Source organism: Pan troglodytes, chromosome 11 (assembly GCF_028858775.2).
Source record: "Pan troglodytes isolate AG18354 chromosome 11, NHGRI_mPanTro3-v2.0_pri, whole genome shotgun sequence".
NCBI lineage: Eukaryota > Metazoa > Chordata > Mammalia > Primates > Hominidae > Pan > Pan troglodytes.
Window position 1 is genome coordinate 89,809,432 of NC_072409.2, and position 16,286 is coordinate 89,825,717.

At 38.7% G+C, this 16,286-nt stretch overlaps 1 pseudogene; it reads right to left on the bottom strand.

The window, feature by feature from the left end:
* Positions 1-2,073: 2,073 nt before the first annotated feature.
* The window catches only part of LOC134807609 (uncharacterized), a 114,240-nt pseudogene continuing 100,027 nt past the window's right edge, over positions 2,074-16,286 (bottom strand).

The following is a 16,286-nucleotide window of genomic DNA, read 5'->3' on the forward strand; positions in this document are numbered from 1 at the left end:
TACCTTATTGTTCTCATTCGATTCATTGTCCATTTTGTTGCCCAGTCTTTTCTTTCTTGCAACTTTCTAATTATCTCTCTACACTGTGGTAGGTTTATATTCTAAATTATTATTTTTTATGCATTACTTTGTACATTTCAACTTCATCTCATCTTGTTATTTCTTGCCCCATATGTCTAATCTTTACTTTTCCTTCTTTATGATTGCTCTTTCCTTCTTGGCACTGGTAACACTTCTAATTTAGTATGTTCTGTAGTTTAAAAAATTTCTCTTTACCTCTTCATGCATATCATTACTAAGTGCTTAAAAATAGCATACATTAATTTTCACTTCTATGACTTTTTCAGTCACTTAATATTTTGCAAGTCCTTGCTACTGTAGGCTTCTAGTCCATATATATGTATATATATATATGGATTATATATACATAAAATTCTGTGGGGCATACTTATATATTAAAAAGGCACACAGTGTGTTAATTTCTCAACGTAGAACAAACTAGTTAAATTGGGACCAGAACATTTTCTTCAGCTCTTGAGTTTAATATACATCTAAGGAAACCAATTTAACTTGCTCAAATTTACCTATGTAGGAAATTTATGACTTGTTAATGCAATTGTTTAATTAGATTATTCAAACCCTGTAGTGTATGTGTGTGTATGTGTATAATACTTTTATTGATTTTTCCACCCAATACTAATTGCCATTATTATTCTTGTCCTTTTTAGAAAAGGTCATATCATTGTCAGCAAATAATAGTCAACATACATGATATATGATAGGAATGATCTATACCCAAATGTGAGAAACTACTTGACTAGTTCCAGAATTAGTAGTATTCCAAGGAGCTGTTATCAACCTGACATCCGAGATGCTGGCCTGCTTCCATTTACTCTATATAGGTATGAAATCATAGAAGTCTACAAAGACCAGGAAGTTATGAATTTGTTGGCAGTAAGTAAATAAAGTGCAGTGCATAAATCCCAATGCTCAATGAAGAATATAATTCTTCTTTTTCATTTATCCTTTTGTAATTTAATTGACATATTTAGAAAGATCTCTATGGCCAAATCAATTTAATTCATTGAACATTTACAGAGTGCCTGCTAGGTATAGAGCATTATTCTGGGTGAGAAGTAGTAAGTATTGTTCATATTAAAGATATATCAGATTTAAAAATTTTCCCCAGTAACGTACATCTCATCAAAATTGTCACATGATAAAATGTAAAATGTTACCATTCCTATTTCTACGCTCACTAATTCATGGTGTATTTCATTATGGTCTCCTCATTGCTTTCATGAGTGCCTGGAATATACTAGGTGTTTACCAATTCATTGAATAAACTCATCACTTCCACTGTGTTCTATTGGTCACATGGGTGCCAGCCCACATTCAGTGTTAATTATATGTGTGTGTGAAATACAAAGAAGTGAGGGCCTATATTAGTTCTGTTCCTCTAGAGAACCCTGACTAACATAGGGTTCTGACTAATATAGCCAGTCCGAGCCCCAAAGCTGAAGAACTTGGAGTCCAGTGTTTGAGGGCAGGAACCATCTAGCACAGGAGAAAGACGTAGGCAGGGAGGTTAAGCCAGTCTAACCTTTTTATGTTCTTCTGCCTGCTTTATATTCATTGGCAGCGGATTACATGGGGCCCACCCAGATTAAGGGTGGGTCTGCCTTTCCCGGCCCGCTGACTCAAATATTAATCTTCTTTGGCAACACCTTCACAGACACATCCAGGATCAATACTTTGCTTCCTTCAGTCCAATCGAGTAGACACTCGGTATTAATCATCATAAATCCACCCCTTGTCAACTTGAACCCATACACATCTCCTGAGATCATATATCATCTTCAAATAAAGACAATAATGTCATAATTACACCTAACATAACTATCCTTCCTACAACCAGAAATGAACCAAGCCCCAATCCAAATGCTATTATAAAGTTAACAACACTTAAATGCTGATATGAAGTCAATAAATCCTATGTCATGTGAGAAAGGTAAAAGGAAATAAAATGAAGCCATTTTCTTAGTACAAGTGTATACATGCACAAACATGTTTTTAACAAAAGGAGTAAATACTCATGACAATTACAGTCCTCTTTTTGCAGCTGGTTACATGGTCATAGCTAGTATTAATGACTACCCATTCTGTATTCTCTTTGCCTTCAGCAAGCACCTCAGCAGGTCATGGTTTTTTTCCTGGTGGAGTGACCTCAAACTTCATTCCTGAAGGGTGTGGGCCATTTGTAGTCCTGCCTGGATTGGGTTGTTGTAATTTCCCATTGACCTTAATCACAGGGCATGGTAATACTAAGAGATGCCCTAACGGATCTCCTGTATTCCATGCATACTCTTCCTTACCTTCATTGTGGAGTAGTAGACGGATTTCATCTTGATACTCTGGGTCAGTTACCCCAGCCAACACCATAACTCCATTCTTGGCCTGTTGACTTAATAGGAGGAGGAGCCCAAAGTGTCCAGGTGGTGGTTTTAACATCCAGTTTAATGGAATTGTCATCGTGTCTCCTGGTGGCAGCACTTCTCCCTGTGGAACAGACCTCTAGGCCAGAAGAATATAATGTCTTGGGAACAGGAAGCAAAAATTTTGCTAGTGGATTACTGGGGGTGATGGTGAATGGTGCCACTTCCACTTCCACCCCTTGATTCTTGGACCTGTGAATCCTGGCTATGGGAGAAACAGTACCATATATTGGATGCTGATTCAGAGCATACACACCCTTTTGGACAATTTTGCCCCAGCCCTGCAAAGTACTATCACCTAGTTGGTGTTGTAATTGTGACTTCAAAAGGCCATTCCACTGTTCTATCAATCCAGCTGCTTCAGGATGGTGGAGAACATAGTAAGATCAGTGAATTCCTTGAGCACAAGCCCACTTCCACACTTGTTTAGCAGTAAAGTGAGAGCCTTGGTCAGACGCAATGCTGTGTGGAATACCATGATGGTGGATAAGGCATTCTGTGAGTCCGTGGATGGTAGTCTTGGCAGAAGCATTGCATGCAGGATAGGTAAACCCATATCCGAAGTAAGTGTCTATTCCAGTGAGGACAAACCTCATCACTTTCCATGATAGAAGAGGTCCAATATAATCAACTTTCCACCAAGTAGCTGGCTGATAACCTTGAAGAATGGTCCCATATTGAGGGCTCAGTGTTGGTCTCTGCTGCTGGCAAATTGAGCACTCAGCAGTGGCTGTAGCCAGGTCAGCCTTGGTGAGTGGAAGTCCATGTTGCTTGAGCCCATGCATAACCTCCATCCCAGCCACCATGGCCACTTTGTTCCTGGGCCTGTTGGTCAATGACAGAGGTGGCTGGGGAAAGAGACTGAGTGCTGTCCACAGAACGGGTAATCCTACCCACTTGATTATTAAAATCTTCTTTTGCTGAGGTCACCCTTTGGTGAGCACTCACATGGGATACAAATATCTTCACAGTTTTTGACCACTCAGAGAAGTCCATCCACATACCTCTTCCCCAAATTTCTTTGTCACCGATTTTCCAGTTGTGCTTCTTCCAAGTCCCTGACCATCCAGCCAAACCATTGGCTACAGCCCATGAGTCAGTATATAATCACACATCTGGCCATTTCTCCTTCCACACAAAGTGCACAACCATGTGCACTGCTCAAAGTTCTGCCCACTGGGGAGATTTCACTTCTGTCCTTCAGAGATGCCTAGAAAGTGGCTATAGTGCTGTAGCTGTCCACTTTTGGGTGGTGCCTGCAAATTGTGCAGAACCATCTGTGAACCAGGCCCTAGTCTTCTCTTCCTCTGTCAACTGATCATAGGGAACTCCTCATGAGACCATTGGTGCAGGCTGGGAGAGAGAAGGCAGTGTGGCAGGAGTGGAGACCATGGGCATTTGAGCCACTTCCCTGTGTAACTTACTTGTGCCTTCACGACCTGCTCGAGCCCGATCACGTATATGCCACTTCTTTTTGATGATGGAATGCTGCTGTGCATGTCCCACATTATGGCTAGATACGTCAGAAAGCATCCAGTTCATGATAGGCAATTCAGGTCTCATGGTGATTTGATGACCCGTAGTCAAAAGTTGAGTTTCCACCAAAGCCCAGTAACAGGCCAAGAGCTGTCTCTCAAAAGGAGAGTAGTTATCTTCAGAAGATGGCAGAGCCTTGCTCCAAAATCCTAGATACCTCTTCTATGATTCACCTGTGGAGGCCTTCCAGATGCTCGAAACAGCATCCCTGTTTGCCACTGACACCTCAAGCACCATTGTATCTGCTAGGTCATATGGCCCAAATGCAGAGCAGCTTGCACAGCAGCCTGGATCTTTTGCTTCCAAGTGTCTTCTCCTGTTCTGGACCCCAGTCAAAACTGGCAGCCTTTCAGGTTACATGATAAATGGGCTGAGTGAATAATAAATGAGGAATGTGTTGCCTCCAAAATCCAAATATGCCTACTAGGAATTGTGCCTCTTTCCTGGTTGTAGGAGGGGCCAAATGCAGCAACTTATCCTTCACCTTAGAAGGAATATCTCGACAGGCCCCACACCAGTGGCCCCTTAGAAATTTTACTGAGGTAGAAGTTCTCTCAATCTTAGCTGAACTTATTTCCCATCCTCTGCCACGCAAATGCCTCACTAATAAGTGCATTGTGTTTGTTACTGCTTGCTCACTGGATCTAATCAGCACAATGTCATAAATGTAACAGACCAGTGAGATATCTTGTGGAGGCAAAAAGTGATCAAGGTCTCTTCGAACAAGATTATGACATAAAGCTGGAGAATTGATATAACCCTGAGGTAGGACACTAAATGTATATTGCTAGCCTTGTCAACTGAAGGCTAATTGCGTCTGGTGGGCCCTAGGGACAGGAATAGGGAAAAAGACATTTGCCAAGTCAATGGCTGCATAAAGGTACCAGGAAATGTGTTAATTTGCTCAAGCAGTGAAACCACATCTGGTACAGCAGCTGCAGTTGGAGTCACCACTTGGCTAAGCTTATGATAATCCACTGTCATTCTCCAAGATCCATCTGTCTTCTGAACAGGCCAAATTGGAGAGTTGAATGGGGATGTGATGGGAATCACCACCCCTGTATCTTTGAAGTCCTTGATGGTGGCACTAATCTCCACAATCTCTCCAGGGATGCGATATTGTTTTTGATTTACTAGTTTTTCTAGGTAGAGGCAGCTCTAATGGTTTCCATTTGGCCTTTCCCATCATAATAGTCCTCAGCCTATCAGTCAGGGAGCCAATGTGGGGGTTCTCCCAGCTACTAAGTATGTCTGTGCCAATTATGCATTCTGGCACTGGGGAAATGACCACAGGATGAGTCCGGGGACCCACTGGACCAACTGTAAGTTGAAACTGAGGTAAAAGTCCATTAATTAGCTGACCACCATAAGCCTCTACTCTAACTGGAGGACCACAATGATGTTTTGGGTCCCCTAGAATCAACATCAGCTCAGAACCAGTGTCCAGTAGTCCCAAAAATATCTGATCATTTCCCTTTCCACAATGCACAGTTACCCTGGTAAAAGGCTGGAGGTCTCCTTGCAGAAGGATGGGAGAAAGATTAATAGTATAAATTGTTGGTAGTTTAGTGGGGTCCTTCCTCAAGCGGACCTGGCCTCCCCTTCACTCAATGGGTTTAGGATCTGTAAACTGGCTCAAGTCTGGAAATTAATTGAGGGGCCATGATTCTTTGCCTTTATAATTCAAATTAGTCTTTTGTCCAATCGACTTGGAAGTTTTCTGCCTATATAAATTAAGTAGAAATGCAGTAGGCTTCCTATCAATTTCACGTCTAGGAACACTGTGATTAATTAGCCAAGGCCAGAGCACTACATAAATCAGACTATTCTGATTGCTGCTTTGCCTCTGCTGTCCATTATGGTAGCTACACCCACCTTGCCTTTGAAGGTTGAGTGCTACCTCATGATCCAATTATTCCCATTGCATTTAAATTTTGTAGCTGAGTGACTGTGGTTCCCACTGTTACATCTGGCATACAGAGAAGGGCAATCACAGAGCTTTTTGAAGATCCAGGTGCTGCCCTCACAAATCTATTTTGCAAGGCACTGGTTAAGGGTATATCTTCTGGACCCTTCCAGTTGGGATGAGTAGGTCTCAAGTGACTAATTCACTCTAGCATCCCAATCTCCTCAAGCCCTTGGATGCCTTCCACTACATTAAACCAACGGAGATCAGGCATTTCTAACTCACTCACAGTGGGTCATCTTTTAATCCATGTTTCAGCTAACCAAGCAAATAAACTATCGGACCCTTTTTTAACTCTCCAAGCTGCAACATTGAATGCAGAATCCCTGCTTATTGGGCCCAAATCAATAAATTCAGCCTAATCCAACTCAATATTCCTTCTACCATTATCCCACACCCTTAGTATCCATTCCCATGCATGTTCTCTAGATTTCTCCTTATCTAAATTAGAAAACTCAAGCAGTTCTTTTTGAATGTAGCATATCTCCTAATTGGTCACACCCTGAACCTCACCTCTAGGGGCCTGCTAGGACTTTAGTCTAGTTATAGGTCTAGAAGCAAACAGAGGTGTTAGGGGTGGCTCCTGAGGAGAATCAACATTATCTTGCCTGGAAACTGCCTCAGGAGAGGCCATCACTGTTACCTCAGGCAGCACATGGTTTATCTCCTCAGACAAAGGTGGAAACATTGATGGCAGCATGGGTTTAGAGGGGTGTTGCCACTACTGGGGATGGGGAAGCTGTTTCTTTTGGCAAAAAAAGTACATCAGAGTTTACAAGCTCGGTGTCCCTAGCTTCATCAGGGTCCTCCCACACATCCCCATTCCAAGTTGTAGGGTTCCATTCTTTTCCAATCAATGCCCTCACTTTAATAGTAGACACCTGGTTATACTGTGCATGCACCTTTCATTGCCGGTCAGCCACTTGCACGAGAAGAACTTGTGTCTGATTTTCCACAATTTCAGCTCTTTCTCTACAGGAGATAAGATTCTCACTCAGGGCAATCTTAGCAGATTTGACACTCAGTATCTGCTTCTGAAGCCAGGAGTTAGAATCCCCGAGTTCATTATCTTCTTTCATCACGGTCCAGTGAACTTAGGAGCAACCAAACAACTTCATTATGTTCCTTGGTTCTCCACAAATAGTCAAAGGTATTATGCATAGAGTCACTAAACTCCTTGCCTGTCACGAGTGGTGAATCAGGAGTGTTAAATACATTTATTTTGCATAACTTTCTAAACAGTTAATACCAAGGACTATCAGTGTTCTCCATACTATTAGAAGTAGAGTCCTTAGCGTTTTTGGGTCTAATCATATTAAGCAGCCAACTCTAGAAACCCCTAAACCACGAAGGAACTCCACCCTTGATACTCTGTTCCTCTAGAACCACTCCTGGTACCTAAATCTGTATTAGGATTCTCTAGAGGGACAGAACTAATAGAATATATATATATATATATATATATATATATATATACACACACACACACACACACACACATACACATATATATGTATATGTATCTGAGTATATACACATACACACATACGTGTATATGTATATGAGTATATACACATACACACATACGTGTGTATACGCGTATATACACACACATACGTGTGTATACGCGTATATACACATACACACATACGTGTGTATACGCGTATATACACACACACGTGTGTATACGCGTATATACACACACACACGTGTGTATACGCGTATATACACATACACACACGTGTGTATACGCGTATATACACATACACACACGTGTGTATACGCGTATATACACATACACACGTGTGTATACGCGTATATACACATACACACATGCGTGTATATACGCGTATATACACATACACACACGCGTGTATATACACATACACACACGCGTGTATATACGCGTATATACACACGCGTGTATATATACGCGTATATACACACACGCGCGTGTATATATACGCGTATATACACACACATGCGTGTATATATGCATATATACACATACACACATGCGTGTATATATGCGTATATACACATACACACATGCGTGTATATATGCGTATATACACATACACACATGCGTGTATATATGCGTATATACACATACACACATGCGTGTATATATGCGTATATACACATACACACATGCGTGTATATATGCGTATATACATACACACATATGTATATATACATACACATATGCATATATGCGTATATATGCATACACATGTGTATATATGCGTGTATGCATACACATATGTGTATATATGCGTGTATATGCATACACATATGTGTATATATGCGTGTATATGCATACACATATGTGTATATATGCGTGTATATGCATACACATATGTGTATATATGTGTGTATATGCATACACATATGTGTATATATAAGTGTATATATGTATATATGTGTATATATATATAAATATATATACACACACACACAGACTCACACACAGAACACTGATTGTCCTTGGTATTAACTGTTTAGAAAGTTATGCAAAATAAATGCCTTTAACACTCCTGATTCACCGCTCAATGGAGGCAAGGAGTTTAGGCAGAGAAAGAGAGAGAGAGAGAGAGGAGTTTATTAAGGAATATTAACTCACATGATCACATGGTCCCACAATAAATCATCTGTAAGCTGAGGAGCAAGGAAGCCAGTCCAAGTCCCAAAGCTGAAGAACTTGAAGTCCAATGTTCAAGGGTAGGAAGCATGAAGCACAAAAGAAAGATGTAAGCTGGGAGGCTAAGCCAGTCTGATCTTTTCATGTTCTTCTGCCTGATTTTTACTCTGACCGTGTTGGCAGCTGGTTAGATTGTGCCCACCCAGATTAAGGGTGGGTCTGCTTTTCCCAGCCCACTGATTCAAATGTTAATCTCCTTTGGCAACACCCTCACAGACACACCCAGGATCAATACTTTGCATCCTTCAATCCAATGAAGTTGACACTAAGTATTAACCATCACACAGATATCTGAGATACTAATACCTGGCATAAGCAAACAAAAACTAAGCTTATGCCATAAAAAAAAGATTCTAATAGACTAAAAACAAACCAGGAAGCAGAAGCCCATTATGAGTCCTCCTATCCCAAAAATAGAGTGATGATCTCTACAAGTGGAGACCATCTGTTCTATAGGGTCTCAGGTATTAGATTCTCCTGCTACAGGGCCTTTGGGGATGTTGTGTAGGCTGGCCACCACAAACTGCATCTGTATACTCAGAAGATTATCTAGACCATCAGATTCTTCATATCCATCAGAAAAAGACAAGAAGGGCAGTGTATTTGGGCCAAGCTCATCCTGCTTACATATATGCTTTCCTACTTTCTCCCAGTAGGGATTCCTTGAAGCAATGAGGACATCTCAGTCAGAGCATAATGTCAACTGATAAGGGTAATTTTACACTTATAGCTGCCTTTTCTATCTCCCTTCTTCTAACCCAAATCAAACCTTCAGCTCTCACTACACCTCCTCCTGCCCTCCATATTTATATCCTCCACATCTAGTCTACCAAGAAGTTTAAGCACATAAGCCAGCTTCCCAACTTGCATCTATCTACTTCTTTCTGTTTTTATTGTCATCTTAGATGAAGCTATCATATCTGTTTACTGAACAATGGCATGAGCTTCATAATTCTCTCAGCAACAACTTTTATCTTTCTCCAGGTCATTCTTTAAGAATAGTTAGCACTTAAAAACACAATTTCAGTAATGTCACTACTCTGTTTAAAGCCCTTCATTAATTAATATAAGAAATAAAATCTTTACCAAGATCTACATGCTCTAAATTATCTGGCTTCTCTCTTTGCATCCAAGACCCTATTTTGCCTCCATGCCCCTCTTTGTTTGTGCTCCAGCCTAATACCTCTTGTGTAGTTCCTTAAACATTCCCATGTTCTTTCCTCCCTCTAGGCCTTGGTAGTTCTCTTCCTACCATTCCACCTGGTTAACTCCTCTATATCTCTCAGATATCAGCCAGTTTGTCTCTTCCTCATGGGAGTCCTTCTGGCCTTTGGATTTACTCAGGTTTTTCAGAAATACTCTCTACATTTTCTGTATTTTTTCATCATTGAATTCATTACAGTTTATAATTACACATTTATGGGATTTTGATTATTATTTGTTTCCTAAACTAAACTATAAGCTCCAGAAAGTCAGGTACATGACTATTTTTGTTTTCCATGAAATCTCCAGTATATATAATAGTTGCTTAATAATATTGAATAAATGAAAGCATAAATAAAACTCACCTCATTTTATTCTCTTCTCAAAGTTTGAAAAGATTTATGTTTTCTTTCTCTTTTATTTCTAATTGACAAATTATGTTGTCTGTGTTTATGGGGCACAGTGTGATGTTTTGATATGGGTATATGATGTGGAATGATTAAATAAAGTCAGTTAAATGTTCTTTGCCTGACCTACTTAATGCCCTTTATTTGACTTGGCTTCAGGTGTCCAATAAGACCTATATTCGTAGGGAAGCAGCAAGTAACAAGCAAAAGCTAATTAATGTGTGAAATATTATAGCTGGTCAATCTCCACAACAATCTTCATCTTCTCTCATTCCTTATCTGACAGTACCTTTTTATCTATTCTTTTCAGAATGAGAGCTATTTATGATTTTCTCCTTTCTGTTTAGGAAGTCCAAACATAGTGCTAAAAGTAATCAAATTATGTTGAACATTAGGCAGCAAACTGCCTACTCCATATGTATCTTTTCCATCATATTGAAACAACTTCTTTTCAGTAATTCTGGTGTGTCAGATTTCTATTATATATCAGGCACTATTCTTTCTAAAATTTTCTTTTCATATATTTCAAAAAATGTAATAGGAATTCTTTAAGAACCATATTGATTATTCCGAGACTGGAGTGCAGTGGCGCGATCTTGGCTCACTGCAACCTCTGCCTCCCAGGTTCAAGTGATTCTCCTGCTTCAGTCTCCTGAGTAGCTGGGATTACAGACCTGCACCACCTGGCCCGGATAATTTTTGTATTTTTAGTAGAGACAGGGTTTTGCCATGTTGGCCAGGCTGGTCTCCAACTCCTGACCTCAAGTGATCTGCCCACCTTGGCCTCCCAAAGTGCTGGGATTACAGGCATGAACCACTGTGCCTGGCCAATTATTTCTATTTTAAAGTAAGACTCAGAAAATTAGGTAAATTCTTTGAAGTCACACTGCCTTAATGTAGGTTCCAGGGTTGAAACCTAGCTCTCTCTGATTCAAAACCAAAGACAGGACAATACTCCTTAAATTGGGCTGAATTTGGAGACCCTAGAGAACACATGGTCTCCACTTGTAGAGATCATCACTCTATTTTTAGAATAGGAGGACTCATAATGGGCTTCTGCTTCCTGGTTTGTTTTTAGCCTCTTAAAATCTTTTATGGCATAAGCTTAGTTTTTGTTTGCTTATGCCAGGTATTAGTATCTCAGTAACTGATTATTTTTTTCCATGTTCACTCAGAGACTATTTGGGAAATGCAAAGAGAAAATATCAGGGAAATTTATTCTACTGGTCAATATAGCATTTACAGTCAATAAAACCTCCAGGAGCTACATATAGGACTATGAAACTTAGGCTTCAATGTTTCTCTTTTCATGAAGATCTCACATAAAGTCACTTAGATCCTATTCGGTGGTTCTACCCTGGACACAACCACCTTTCCCTAATATTCTCAATCTCTTGTACTGCACTTAACAAGTGTCAGAGTTTTATGCCAAGATGCTTGTATGAATTTCCTTGGGCTTTATGAAACTACCTAAATCTACATTGCCAGAACGTTCTTATCTTGCAATCCCACCAACTTGTGTTCTCCATTTTAAATTATTAACAGTGAATTTCTCTTTCCAACCAAAATTATCTTTCAAATCAGTGGCTTCAAGTGATGAGATTACTGGGAGTTACTTCCTAGGTCCCAGGAATTTCTAAACAATATCTTCATTACTGAAGTCTCTAAGTGCTGTTAAACCTTTTGCACCAGTTCATTTAACTGCTTTTTTTCTTTTATGAAGAACTAAATATATTTAACATATATGACACTGTGGAAAGGGCTGGGACCTGTGGTCATGATCTCAATATTTAATAGATTTTTCCCCCTAACAAGCTAATAATGGGAGACTGAGAGAAGTCACTTAACTTCTCCAGTGTCACAGTTTCTTTATGTGTAAATCAAATGGTTTAAAGATTCTTTCAGCTCTAATGAATTCTGCTCTGTCTCTTTTCCCAGTGACTCAGGTCATACAGCTCATAGCTACTAGGCAGTCAAGAGAAATAACTAATAGAGTTTTGAAATGATAAAACAAAACAACCAAAACACTCAACATCATTTATCTAGCACAAAAGAGAATTTTTATAGCCTCTAGCAATTCTTCTTCTAGTAGTTGAAATTTTAGTACCATGCTTTTTCAGGAAATCATACTGGAGGATGAAATAAAGGGGTTTTTTCCCCTAACCTTATTGATCAACAGGATGTCTAGTTAGTCCAAAGCGCAGAAACACACATGTAATGTGGCTCTACAAATGTAAAGTATAAACACTTTGATAAAACTAGTGAGAATTTATTTTCCCTTGGCATGATATCCATGTAAGATATTCATTTGCAATTTTTGAGGAAGCTAAAGAATAAGAGTAAAATCAACTAACTTATTTTTTAGCTTTTCCCTCTATGAGCCTGCAGAACTCAGCAGTCAAGATGCCATTCTAGACTTCTCTCACTCACCAAGAAGAGTGGTACCTTGGGAACAGACATAGACCTCAGCTCTTACATTTCAATGTTCAGATCCTGTCTGTGCTACTTAGTCCTTAAAGCCCTTGAAAATTTAAATCACTTCTTTATTCTTAATTTCTTTCCTGACTCCTTTTCAAGATTGTTACATGATTCAAGTTATATAGGTACACATGTTATAAACACATATTTATTTGCCCATTTTTCCTTCAAGTCTCTAAATCCATGAAAAAATTATAATGTCATTCTATGCACCATTGCACCTAAAGGGTCTTTTACAGTGGCTGGAAATAGTATACAGTCAATAAATGTTTGTTGAATAAGTAGTATTTTTAAGAGCTTAACATGTTGTATGGTGCTTAGCAGATATTTGAAAAAATGAGTCATTTTTACCTTTTGAATTTTTCCCTCGCACATAAACTCATCAAAAAAATTCAAATTATATCTAGATTAGGCATGTCAGTTATTTTCCTATTGTCTGAATTCCAAACCAACACTTCTAGACTGCTTTATGATGCTGTGGCTGGAACTCTGAAAACAACATTTCTTAGACTTCCTTGCCCAGTGGCTTCTGTTTTTTGAGTTCTGTCAATAAGAGACACTAGAGGAAGGTTGAAAGACAGGAGCGAGGCAGAAAGGACATTTCTTTTTTAGATTCCTGCTTTTTCAGGATTCCCAGTGCCAGCACCAAATGCCCCCTCAAAGGTAGCAGGAGCAGCTAAGTGATATTTCCACCTCAGAGATCTGAGAATAGTTCTGTCTATAGAATTTGTTCTTTGAGCTTCTAAATTTTGGTGATTTTACTTCTTCTCTTTAGTTACCCAAATAATACAGATGATAGCTATTATCTTCAATTGCTATCTTGGAATTTACTCAGTATTTCCTTTAGGCTCTTTGAGCTTTCCAATGCCTGTGTAACCAATTCTCAATATTAAATTCTTTCTGTTGAAATGGCTGGTAAGGTTTCAGTTTTCTTGAATGGGCCCTGATGGATGCAATATCTACTTACTTTTTCTAAGCATACCTACCCCTATACATTTTTTTTCATTTCCTTGAAATATTTTTTCTTAAGTAACTTTGTTAAGATTATATAGCCAATTATATGAGATTATATCAACCACATTATGGTAAGCAATTTTTTTAACTTCGCTGGGCCTCATGTTCTTCAGTTTGAGGTAGACTAAATAATACCATGTACTTTGCAAATTTGTTCTAAATTTAGCAGTGTCCACAGAATAGTACATGTGCTCATTAAAATTTAGTTATCATTTTTACTAATTAAATAATATATTATTGAACAAATATATTTTGAATGCTAACCATATGCCTGGCAACTATGTTATGCTCAGAGATATAAAGATGAATAAGGTACAGCCTCTATTCGTAAGGAAGTAAGAGAGAGGCTAGCAGGAAAGAAAAAAATCTGTTCAAATTACTTTACCACAATAAAATTAGATGTACATACAGATGTATTAACGAAGTACTATGGGCATACAAAAGGTGGAAAAATTATTGAAATCTTGGTGGATAAAGAAGAAATATCCATTACAAATTTGAAGGACTAGGTGGAGAGTCTTTAAAGAATCTTAAGGATAGAATAGAATTTACAGAAAACATGGAAGTGTATATGACAGCATAGATAGATTTCTTAAATAATATTTCTATTTTCTTGGGAAAGGGAGAAATAATCTTCAATAAAGTTAAAATATTAAGGCTTGAAATGCTTCCTTTAAATGAAGAAATTAGACAAACTCTCATTCTTTTAAGTGCTTCCTTGTCTTGCTTCAGTGCTTATAAACTCTGTTTCACTAAGACTGAGATATCTATCTTGATAATAAACTAGTCTTAGGAGTGGATAAACTGATTCTAAATAAGTTATGACTTCTGTACCATAACTGAATAAGAAGGACCAATAACAAGAAAAGCCTCTTTATATAGACAGAGGCACACACAAAGAAACTTAATCAATTGAGCAATAATCATAAGCTTGGCCTGAGAAATGTATATCCTACTTTTTAATTTCATGCTCTGAAACTCAGCTCAGCCCCTTGGACCAGCTGTGATAGACAGAGGCTAAGCAATAGTCAAGGCACTGTCAAAGAGAAGTCACTAATGTTATATTCTCTGACAACTGGAGTCTCCCACACGATGGGAGTATTTTGATTTTGAATCCAAGTTGGGAGATTAGACAGTATGTCTCCTAACAAATAAGCTTCCACTTTTAAACACCTGAATATACAGAGTGGCAAATTTAGCTTGCCTGCACCAAGGTAAATTTGGTTAGTGATATAAGGAAAAAGCTGTTTCTGCTACTTAAGCCATTAACTCACATGAGTTCAGCTTTTGGTCTAAGGATATATACTATACTATGTAAGTTGAGAGGGTGAGCTTTGGTGTCTTAAGCCCCTCCAAAAGAAACTGATGATAAGGTAACACTGTAGCACTCTCCATGCCCCTTGCTTCCATCAACAATGCTTAAGACTCAGTATCATAAGGGGTATGTATGAGTTGTCCAGGGTCTTTCAGGGATAATGGCTCATACTAAAACTCCTCCATTACTCTGGTTAATTTGGTGTAATTAAGAACACCACAACCATGAAACACTGTTTATTTGTGAAACTTTATTATTTGTATATACATTATTATGTTTAATGCATAGAATATATTTGAGTCAGTGATGGAAGGAAATGTAATGAAGAGGTAAGTAAAGACCAAATCTTTAAGGATATTGCAGGCCAAGCTAAGGCTTGTGAATTTTATCCTTAGGCTGTGGATAGAATGGCCATACATTTCAGTTTGACTAGAGCAGTTCCAATCTATGCCTTTTGTTATAGAGTAACTTTTAATATCACCACTTTTCATTCAAAAAATTACTGATTTGGAGGATCCTAGGGGTATGGTGGTAGTAGCAAAACAGATTTTGAGCGACTTCAAATCCTCATGTAAAAATAGACAGATCAATCAGATATTAAGACCAACAATGGGTGAAAAACATTTGCAACACAATTAGGTGAGAAAGTCTCCTTGTGAATCACAGATTACAAGACATAAGGAATAAAACACTACTGGCTACGTGATTCTTGTCATATTAGAGTCTGTGCAGGACTTGAGAACAGGAGATTTGTAAAAGGATCAACAGATATTCCATGGAAATCCTCATTGGTGAATCTGAGGCCAGAGTCTTAGGAAATCTTATCAGATCTTGGGTAATTTGGGATGAATTTTGTCCGATCCCATATAGGGTGGTTACATGGGACACTGAAGAGATTTGAAGGGGCTAAAGCATACCAGACCCTATGATTCCTAAACCTTAACCAGCCTGGTTTCTCTTACATGATGTAGGACCACACTGAGGAGTAGTTGCTGAAATGGTATCATAATTAAGTAGAATAGGGAGAGGACAGATGAAGGAAAGAGAACAACCAAGTAAAACTGAAGTAGGGTTACAAAGGTAGGAAATTTTAGAAGGCTAAAAAGCAAGGAGTTTTGTTTGTTTGTGTCTTTGTTTTAACACTGTGCAAACAGCAGAAAATGGAGCTTTG